Below are 10,479 nucleotides of genomic sequence, written 5' to 3'. Positions count from 1 at the left end.
CAAAATACTCAACAGGAGCTTGAAGGACACAGCATATTCAGCATTAATATAACAAAACTTTTATTTAGTGATGTACATTATTGCCAACTTGTTTTATATCAAACACTCATTGAGCCCTCTGAGAGAAGGTAACATCTGCAAATGTTTTTTTCAGCTGTGGTGTAACCTGGCATGAGCCCTTAATAAATGTTGCATTACTCTGCTCCACTTTCAGTTCTACAGCAAAACTGATACCTCACATTTAAACTTAGTGCAAAAACAACTAACAATAAACACTACAAGACTACAAGTAACTGTATACAACTTACAGCAAGTAGGTTACAAAGAAAAGTGGTGCTACAAGAAGGTTACCTTCTCAAATTGCTCAAATAAAAGTACACATTTGTTTAAAATAACATTAAAGTGGTAAAATGCAATAAAAAAATTGGCTCAGAGATGAGTAAAGGTGGTGTTTCTTTAATAACATTGCACAGAGAAGAAAAAGTGTGTGCAAACTGGACAAGTATGAGGGAAACAAAGTGCTGTGCACGTGAAAAGAGCAACAGCTATTAGATTCCATTCCTCTCACCAAAAGAGCCTAAGTGCGTGCTCAGAATGGATGTTAAAGAAGGTGCTAATAGCTTGGCAGTGATTAAAGTTAAACTATGGAATTTAATGAGACTGTTAAATGTGTTTTTCAAACACTTGCAGTTGGTCTTAGGCAGTGATGGAAATAATATATTACGATATGTAATATACTGATGTAAAATATTACAGTTTATAGTAACTAGTAATATAACTAGTTACTTTTCCAAAATAGTAAAGTAATAGTAATATATTACTCTTTTTAGTAACTAGTAACTTAAATGTGCGTTACTTTTGAGTTACATTTGCTTAAACCAGTGGTTCTCAAAGTTGGGGATATCGCCCCCTAAAGAGCGATGGAAAACGTCTGGGGCCTTGGATAGTATGGATAGTAATGAGATGTTAGGAGGTAATAGAGACTTTGAAGGGGCAATTTGGATAAAAAAATTGCAATGTAATGCTGGCACAACTTATAGCATGTTGCATTCATAATAGATCATTAAAATTAGTCTGGGGCAAAGTTTACTTCATTTCTTTAACACTGCAAGGAGGTGATGGCTAATGACAACCAGACTCTGGCCTGCCCTGGTACTGTGGAACTCTCACCCACTAAAACACTCCCCAACATTGGAAGAATTCTAGCCTGCTACAGATCATATCCTAACCTTGCCATATAATAAACGGCATTGGTTTTCCATGCAGCCGTCAATTGGAATTGAGCTCACCACTCATTGGTCTAACACCCGATGCCCCAACCCAATGCAACAAGCAGGACTCTTTGGGTGGATCTACGATCAACCAACTTTTGTCTTGACAATTTTTATGTTCTATTTAAAATTCTTTTCGGGTTTCGATTTTCAGTTGCTGAAAATAAACAAAATGTGAAAGGTTTTTCTAGGTCTTGTGGTGCTGGCTGTGTATGGTTTGGTCTAATAATTATTTGTGACTCTCTAGCTAGGAGTCTTCTTTTCTTTTTGGCTACTCCTATTAGGGGTCACTATGGCAGATCATCAGTCCACAGAAAAAGTGGCACTAGAGTTTTACGGTGCTGAGCTGCCAGCCCAATGCCCAACCTTTCTCAGAAGGCACACGTAAACACTCACACCTGCGGCCAATTTAGAATGTTCAATTCACCTGCAGCATGTCTTGGGAATGTGGGAGGAAACCGGAGCACCCAGAGGAAACACACGTGAATACAGGGAGGACATTATACCTCTCAAACGTACTGAATTCCTCTGTATTTACAGGTTTTGAGGGCAAAATAATGGAGTGTTATGAATTTCCGAGTGGCCCCTTCAATTCCCAATTTTAGGACTCAGAGACTGGCTAGGAGTTTCAAACGGTGGGTGGTGATGTTGCTAGTAGTTTTGTTTCGGTCTCAGAGCATTGGAAATAGGTCAATAATTTACTCCAAGTTACTTCTCTTTGTGTTGCATCCATTAAATAACATAGGGTGACTCCATCAAGCAAAACTTTTTTTTTAAAACAATGTCTATCTTTATTGAGACTTAAAAGCTCATATTAGTTTTGGCACCATAACCAAGTCCAGTTGGCCTCCAAACCAGTTTAACTTCCATTAAATAACATAGGGTGACTCCATCAAGCAAAACTTTTTTTTTAAATAATGTCTATCTTTATTGAGACTTAAAAGCTCATATTAGTTTTGGCACCATAACCAAGTCCAGCTGGCTCCCAAACCAGTTCAACTTCACCCTAAAAGTAATGCAAGATGACGAGGGCAAGGACTGTAAATCACTTTAGGTGTAGTAGAATGTGTGGTGCACGATGTGTGTATGAACTTACAAGCTTACAACTATTTGCTCATAGAAACTCCATTACTTCTGCCAACATCTGTTGCTGGGGGTAGTAAACACAGCATATTTACATTTGTTTTGTGTCAAGTTTCCTTTTGATCAGTTTTTGAATTGATCAAGTAATGGCGAAGGTCACTGTCCAGTGGAAAAATTATATATATATATATATATATATATATATATATATATATATATAGTACAGTACGTAATAAAGTGGCCATGATTATGTTGCTAAAAGATTTTGTTCTAATATACCACATGTAGCAATAAGAGTTACGCAAGTTTTAAATGGCAGTGTTTTGCATTTTTAATACATATGTGAACATGGGAGTTTCAAATCGTGGTGACATACATTCCTGGTAGTTGTAGGACTGATGGAGGAAGCTGGGAAGGATCTGGAGTAAGGGTTGAGTGTCAGTTCCTAATCGTTTAAAAGCAGCTGCTAGTCAGACTCAGGCTTGGAGTTGAAAGTTTTCAAAATCTGTAAAAATGTGGTTACCTACAGAAAATGAGAAATATGGGGTTAGTAAGTGTTGCTTTGTTTGCTTATTATTTATTTGATTATTTCTTTGCATCTGCAGGAGGCCTGGAGTGCACTTTGCTAGAAATGAATTTACTAACTGCAAACTGTCCAAGGGTGATGCTAAGATCCCAGAAATGGTGTCAGTCGGACGAAGGGAGTTAGGTGTGTTGTTGATGGGTATGAAATAAGGCAGACTATCTCTCATTTTCTTGAAGTGCAATTTCCTGTCACAATGCTATTTGAGACAAGAAAACACAATTTCTTCCCGAAAATAAACAATATAGGAAACACATAGCTGTGCAATAAACATATGACAGAGATAGTTGATTACTTTTTCCAGCTTTGGTCACCGGTCAGTACAGATTTCAGATTTTTTCCTTTGACATCCAATGCCTGCAAGTTAGGTACATAAAGTAGCATTTATAGCTTTAGCTTAGTCTAACTGCATGAATAAATGCTGTCACTTGGAGCTTTGTGTACTCACTGTCATCCTGCAGGCTGCATGCAAATCAGTGCATATTTATAATGCAGAATCACATAGGCAGGTTTCAAGACAACTGGCAACTGCAAGTGACCATCATTACTTTATAACAGTAACATGCTGCAAAAGTACAGCATAAATGCTATTAACAAGTCCATTTATATTAGCAGACAAAATCCTTTTATGTTTTAGTTTTCATAATCAACAAACTATTATTGATTAAAAAAGTTTATTTAATGCCTTCATATGCTTTATCCAAAAAAAAGAGGGGTGGATGGCTTTAGTGATCATCTTTCCTTCACTGCCTTTTAGACGCTTTCTCTTTGTGTTGCTTTGATGTTCATGCAGACTTAAGTTTTCTACTTTAAGTCAGTAAATTGTGTGTACAGTTCATGTAAGGAAACAAAATCTTGGAGGATATTATTACCAGCTCAAGCACAGATTTACACTACATGTTTCATTAGCTATTTTGGGCGTATTCCAAAGTGGATAAATGTAGTTTGTGATTTATAATGCACCACTGCAAAACATGATTTTTACTGTCAACCGAATGCGTCAACAAAACAAAGTATCTTGCTACATTGTGTAGTCCAAGGAAGTAGGGAAGTGTGGGTGCGTGTGTTTGTGTGTCAGTCATACCTCTCAATCTCTCAGAGCAAGAAACCTGGACAAAGCCAAAAATAATGGTGGGACAAAAGCCCAAAAAATAGGACAAATTTTAAGTATTGCTCATGTAAACTCAGACAGTTGCTAGAATGGCAGGTTTTGCATTATTATGTATTTTCTGGGGGGATATGACATCTGAAATTAAAATGTCTGCCATTATTTATTACTTAGTGACTTTAATCTTTATGTTGGTATCCCACAATCCCATTGCAGTGGGTGGGGTTACATGATTATGTACGCAAATTTTATGTTAATCAGTGTCCCAGTTTTTGACCAGTTGTACCTGCTTTTCATGGGCCTTTGTCTAGCTTTTTGATGTTTCCAGGCTGAGAGGTGCGAGGACATGCAGACTCTGCACAGAAGGCACCCCAGCCGAGAAATGAACCAGAGAACCTCTTGCTGTTAGGTGACAATGTTAACCGCTGCACCACTGTGCCATCCAGCTATAAAGACTAGTCTGCTGGAGTTTTTCAACTGTTAAATGCTATTCATCATCATTGCAACACTGTGTATACAACTTTAATAATACACTTATATGCATGTGCTTATTTGTGTGAGTGTGTGTGTCTTGTCTTTCGGCTTTTTCCCGGTTAGGGGTTGCCACAGCGGAACTCCGGTCCGCTAATGATTGGCAGTAGATTTTCACGGTGCCAAGTTGCCAGCTTGACGCCCAACCTTCAACGTGGGCACGCCCATTCACACATGTCTTTTGGAACGCCACTCGACCCGCCGGGAGGACATGCAGACTCCACACAGAAGGCACTCCCCGCACACTAGCTGAGAATCAAATGGGAGAACCTCTTGCTGTGAGGCAATATTATAATTGATAAACTATACTTATGTAAAAGTAACATCTTACTTTAGTTAGTAACTAGTAATAGTAATATATTACTTTTTTTAGAAAAGTAATAAGTAATAGTAATATATTACTTGCATTAGTAATAGTAACTTGTTACTTTTATAAGTAACTAGCACAGCACTGGTCTCAGTTGATGAGGTAGTATTTTTACAGGAAGCATGGAAAGCCACAGTTACAATTAACAAACAGCTGACAGTGATTCCAGAAAAATGCTGACATTAAGGTGCAGCAGTCTCACTTGATGGAATAGAATTGCTACAGGTGACAAAACATGAACGGTGAACTTGAGATCGTATAGTGCTTTGGAGGGAGAGGAAAATTTGGATTTACTGGAGGATTGTATAGATTTTGCCAAGGAATCATTCAGTACTAAGCTGGAAAAAAGTCTAGAGGATTCCAGAGACTGAGCTAAAGAATGGAAAACCTAGGCTAGGTTTCATGTTATTACATCATGCTGTGTCATGAAAAACAGCAAGTACTGTAGATATTGTGGCAGCCAGAATGTAAACTGGGTGTTGTAATTTGATTAGCATTTGTATAGCATAGCTATTCAGAAGTAACAATGCAACACAGGATGCATTTTAAGGATGTGATATGAGATTGCCTTTCCTGATGGTGTTAAAAGTGTATTGGAATGGTAGAATGATGTGTTTTGAAGATCCATTGAAAACTATTCAGGGATACTGATATATCAGTAGAGGTAGAAGACAAGTGGGAGAAAAATCAGACTCATCTGAGAGATCAGTGTTCACATGTACCTATCCATGGCCATGATGACTGAATGGATTGGAAGTAGCCAAACTGATCTATTAAGAAGTGAAATGCAAGTGAGAGACTAATAATGGGCCAGAGGACTGGATAAATACTCATTCAGGACTGTACTGTTAGACTGGATGAAAATAAGAACATTAAAACTAGTTTGTCTGAAATGGTTTGAAGGTCCCTCCAGCAAAGTCTGAATGTATGTTAAACTTCTTTTTCTTTTATTTAAAGTAATAATACTTCCACATCAAGCATCTTATTCTTCCAAATGACCTCTTGATGGTTTTATTTATTTTTTATCCTCTGTTACCCTGGTCAGTCCCACTTGGCCAGCAGCCTCTTTTCAGGGAAATTTCACCAGGACGCTTGAGAAATCCCCCTACTCTTTTCAGTTGCTAAATGGTACCAGAGGGCTGCTGAGTAGAACAGAGAAGTATGGTGAAAAAGTATGGAGGAAGGAACTGTTTTGTGTAAGCCAAGAGAAAGAATTATTTTAACGGAAATTGATAATATAGGTATGCAACGTTCAATAATCGAGTAAATAACAGATGAAGAACAGCCAAGTGACTTATCACCATTTTCCTAAGCAAATACATCTAAGAGGGTGAATCACAGGTTTTAAGTGTAGAAATGAAATACAGTGGAACTCTTTTGCCTGCAAATGTTGTGCAAGGGAAGAAGAAGGAGGTATGACACTAATAGCAGCAACAGGAAATGATGACCATTCCAGAAGTGATGACACCCTATGCAGCAGCAGTTACTAGTAGAATTAACCAAAGGAATGCAGTTTCTTCAGGGACTAATGACCATGAGGACCTGTTGTTCAATTTAGAACTAGAAATACATTACCAATATACAGGTATGTGGTATGGGACAAAACAGCAACACCACTGGGGTTTTCAGTAAGAGATGTCCAGGCCCTGATTGATGTGGGCTGAGAAAGTTTTTGCAAAATAACGTTTGTGTACTTCCAGCTGGCAGAGAGCATTTTGAATGCTTTTGACAGAAAGGCATTCTGTCAACCATGGAAGGATTACATTTTCACTGGGGTTAATTAACAACAAAAATAAAATTTAGTTGTTAAGTTTAAAACAACATAAATCAGTTATGCAGAGCTTTAGACTTTTTTCCGATATGTGCCTAAATATACACAGAATTTAAAAAATAGTGGATGAAAGACAAACATGAAATGGGTCTTAGAAAATATGGGTTACTTCAGAAATGAAAATTACAACACTTAGCTAGTGTTGTTATAATTAATGGGAAAATTTATTTTGAAGTTGCTGAAGTACTGGGGGCAGTCAAACTTTTTTTTTTTTGTGGCAGCAATGAACATGTAATGCAAGACTACTAAAAGGAGGTTTGGACAGTGTAGGGACTATGGGCAACCTTCAAAAAACTGCAAAATGTTATATAAAAGATGTAATAATTTTGACTGCGCTAGTTGAAAAAGAAATGATGGAAAGTCATAATTTTTCAGAAATGTGAAATGCTGTAAATTCTACATTTTTTGGAAAAAAGTTTTTATTAAATTTAAGTAAATTCTACAAATGTTGACAATGGTAGTGAAAATGATGATGTTACTAAATTAAATTTTGATACAAGGGTGAGTGCAAATAACAAAAATGTTCAAACAAAGAAATTGTGGAAAAAATGGGTGGTCAGAAGAAGATAAAACAGAAGATGAGGATGAGACAGAGCTTAATTTACAAAATGTTACAAGATAATACTGAGCATGGGGAAGAATTAGTGAGAAAGGAAGTGATTCTGTTAAGACATAAAAGATAAAAGGTGATTTTGTTTTTGTGTCAGTTAATGTAATTAGTATTATAAACGAAGGAACAAAGTTATTCACTTTTAAGTGGTGTGAAAATATTGAGGCACATATATACTGCTTACAGGATACAGGATTGGTGAATGAGACACAAAATGAATAACTGCCACAATTCTGGAAATTTGAAATAGTTTGGAGCTTTGGGAGGGAGCTATGTATATGGTTAACAATTATGATTAAAAATAGACAAATGAAATTATGTAATGTAACAATTGCAATTCCAAGGTAATGTGTGATGTTAGGAAGGGAGAGGAAATATAAAGGCTTATAGTTATATGCATCAATAAAGGAAGCAGAATAGAGGAAATAAAAAATACCAAATATGGATATGGCTGCAGTAGGAGATTTTATTTGAAATGTAAGGAAATATACTGGTAAAATTAATCAAAATGTTAAAATGTGTAGTAACATGATTGAAGTTGGGTAAGACTGCACAATTTACATATGAACAAGGACATTCAGAGACCTACATGTACCCAGTCTAATAACTTATTTTTTTAATTACTGCATTGAGATATGTGCTATCTAAGAGAAACCCAGAAACTTCTGTACCATAACTGAGGATTTTTTTCACATAACATTGAACTGTTGAAAATACCACAGGAGGACAGGGCCCAGTTAATGAAGCCAGTTACAAGGGAGGAAATAAAATAAAAAGTTATGTTCCTACCATAATGTTCCATGTTAGTTGTCTTCTTCTCGCCTTCTTTCTTGCTGGACGGGTTCGGAGCCGATCCTCGGCTCCGACTCGGCCAATACTAAAGCTCGAGAGCTAATTCCACCGGCACGAGGCTCCCCTATATCCCACAATGCTAGGCGGTAACTACTCAGATCTCGTTTGATAGCTAAACCAAGCAGTTCTGGTCTCCACAGTATGGAGAAAAAAGAACCCACCTCTATATAAACCTGAATGTAAGCTACCACAAACATAAAAGGGGAAATAGAGGTGGTAGAACCTGTGGGAAGGAAAACTCCAAAGGAAGATCCCAAAATTTCCTATCAGTCTGTCCAGGCTAGGGGGAAGGAGGGTGGGACGCAAGAAAGAAGGCGAGAAGAAGACAACTAACATGGAACGTTATGGTAGGTACATAACTTCTTAATGTTAAGTTGTCAATCTCGCCTTCATTCTTGCTGGATGGGACCGCGTCCCTAGCACCTTATTCCGGGTGGCCTATCGGAACAGACTCTTGAGAACAGTGGAACCAAAGTTGGCACGGTTTCTGGAGGCCATATCCAATTTGTAATGTAAAATGTAGGTATGAGGAGAAGCCCAAGTGGCTGCTGCACAAATGGAATCTATTGGCAGCCTGTCCTGAAAAGCTACAGATGTAGCTAATGCCCTAGTTGAATGAGCTCTAGGTCTTGAAGGCAGTTTTTGATGTCTGATTTCATAGATGAAGGTAATTATAGAGGTAAGCCATCTTGAAAGGGACACTTTAGTAACTGGAAGGCCCAATTTCCCTTCCGCATAAGACAGGAAAAGCTGATCAGATTTCCTGAACTGTTTAGTCCTGTCTAAATAATATCTAAGTTGGTGGTGAACATCTAGAAAATGTAACTTTTGTTCTGACTTGTTGGAATAGTCAGGGAAGAAGACAGGGAGATCAATCGTTTGGTTCAGGTTTGTCTCAGAGGAAACCTTACTTAAGAAGGACGGATTAGTCCGGAGGGACACCCTATCTTTGTGGAAAACTAAGTAAGGAGGACGACTGCACAGAGCATGAAGTTCAGATGCCCTTCTAGCTGAAGTTATGGCTACTAGAAAAAGTGTTTTCCATGAGAGCAGCTTAAGAGGGCATGAAGCCGCTGGTTCGAAGGAGGGGAGGATCAAGGATGCCAGAACCAAATTCAAGTCCCATTGAGGTGGGGGATCTTTGATTGGGAGCTTGAGCAGAAAAACACCTCTTAAAAAGGCTTTGCAGAGCTTATGGGACATGATACTGGAGTCTGAGACACCTACATGAAAATTAGATATAGCAGCTAGTTGTACTCTAATGGTAGATGAAGAAGAGCCTAAATGAAAGAGCTCTGCCAGAAAGTCTAGGATAGACTGGATAGGTGCAGTGAAGGGGTCCATATTTTTTGATGCTGCCCAGAAGGAAAAACGTTTCCACTTACTATTATAAATCCTCCTGGTAGAAGATTTGTGAGAGGCTATCAGGATGTTTCAGACCGAATGAGAGATTAAGGGAAGCCTGGCTAGGGTAGGAATTGGAGAAACCACGCTGTGAGGTTGAGAGAATGAAGGGAGTGGTGCAGCTGGCCCGACTGGTGGGTCAACAGATCTGGCACTGGGTCCAGATGCCAAGGCTGCTCCAACAGGTAATGATGGAGGAACGGAAACCATATCTGTCGAGGCCAGTAAGGGGCAATGAGGATCATTGTAACTCTCAAGGTGATAGCTTTCTGAATTAATTGAGATATCAGTGGAAAGGGGGGAAAGGCATACAGAAGTCCCTGGGGCCAATCGTGGACTAGAGCGTCTCTGGTGGGATGGCCCGGTAATGGGAAGAGAGTGAAGAAGTCGTGACACTTGCTGTTTTGGGGAGTAGCAAAAAGATCGCAGCAAGGCTGGCCCCATTTTTGGAAGACTTCTTCCAGCACTGATTTCTTCAGAGACCACTCGTGGGGCATGAGAATGGCCCTGCTCAACTTGTCCGCAATCACGTTGGACTTCCCGGGAATGTGCGTTGCTATCAGAAAACGCTGAGAAGAAATCGCCCACTGCCAAAGTCTGAGTGCCTCTCGACATAAGGGGTAGGATCTGGTTCCGCCCTGTTTGTTGATGTACCACACTACGGACATGTTGTCCGTCTGAATTGCAATAGTCCCTGTGGGAAGAGAGTCCTGAAGGGCTTGCAACGCTAAAAGCACGGCTCTCATCTCTAAGACATTTATGTGCAAGTGGCACTCTAAAGGTTGCCACGTGCCCTGGACTGTCCTGCCCTGATAATGCCCCCCCCACCCGATCAGGGA

General features: G+C 39.0%; 1 protein-coding gene across 1 annotated transcript in view; it reads right to left on the bottom strand.

Moving 5' to 3' along the window:
* Positions 1 to 10,479, bottom strand: part of ANKMY1 (ankyrin repeat and MYND domain containing 1) — a 1,970,922-nt gene that overhangs the window by 1,532,728 nt on the left and 427,715 nt on the right. The gene's annotated exons all lie outside the window — the stretch shown is intronic.

The sequence above is a fragment of the Protopterus annectens genome, chromosome 4.part1 (assembly GCF_019279795.1).
Source record: "Protopterus annectens isolate FY-2018-M chromosome 4.part1, PAN1.0, whole genome shotgun sequence".
NCBI lineage: Eukaryota > Metazoa > Chordata > Ceratodontiformes > Protopteridae > Protopterus > Protopterus annectens.
Note: the sequence above shows the minus strand (reverse complement) of the source record. Positions and strands in the feature narration are given on the sequence as shown.